Consider the following 1,038-nt stretch of genomic DNA (forward strand, 5'->3'; position numbering starts at 1 on the left):
AAACGTGCTGCTGCCACTTGCCAGGACACTCTTGTAAAAGAGATTTTTAATCTCAAGGAGTTTTCATCCTGGTTAAATAAAGGTTTGAATGAATGAATGAATGAATGAATAATCACTATGGTGTTTTCTCACCTTTTCGGTCATGTTGGCTGTTGGTTGTGCGTCATTCACCTAGAGTAGACTCCCTGATTTCGTTGCCGTGCAGGCACACTTTGCTCTTTTTAAATCCCTGATACTAGTCTACTCACAGTACGACTTATGGCACCAGAAAGTCTTCCCTATGGTGTAACGTCATGGACCCTGGAACCATAACATTTTGGTAAGTATGCATATAACTGATGGTGGTGTATTGTGTGGTCACTATGATGTTTCTCGCTTTTACAGTTTTTAATTTTCACCGACTTCATTGCCGAGATTTAATTTGAACCAGCCTTTAAATAACTACACCTTCTCGTTCACTGTCCAGATCCGTGGGGCTTAGTAAGGAATGTGCAGTATGTGCCTGACTAGTCTTCCATCACTAAGTCTCGTCATTTTTGGGGCATATGTCGGGGTTTTGCTGCCCCTTTCGAAACATATTGTAACGATGGAGTGTAATCTCCAAATACTTTGCACATTTAATATTTAGGTTGTGTAATTTCCACAAATCTTTTCATGATTGCAAGGAAGTTTCTCCTGATTGGAGTGGAGCTCAGCGTAAGTTCAAGACTTTAACAACATTTTTGCATCACTCCTAGTTAATCAGCTGTTTATATGCATTTACTCTTTAGTAACCAATCAGATTCGGACACGCATTCACTTTTCAGGTAAACCAATCAGATTAAGCATGTATTTCACAACCCAATCACAGCATGACATCCCGTTTTAAATCTGGTCTCTCCTCTGTGGTTTTCAGTTGTCATTTCAGGACTAGAGTGTGACCCGCCTCCTCCCCTTCAACACCGGTCCTCTCACCCATGATGCCCTGGGTCTTCATCAGCTGACAGCTCCTGATTGAACTCATCCTGCTCCATCACCTGCCTTCAGATGCCAGTCTGA

Source organism: Etheostoma spectabile, chromosome 8, assembly GCF_008692095.1.
Source record: "Etheostoma spectabile isolate EspeVRDwgs_2016 chromosome 8, UIUC_Espe_1.0, whole genome shotgun sequence".
In the NCBI taxonomy this organism is placed as follows: domain Eukaryota; kingdom Metazoa; phylum Chordata; class Actinopteri; order Perciformes; family Percidae; genus Etheostoma; species Etheostoma spectabile.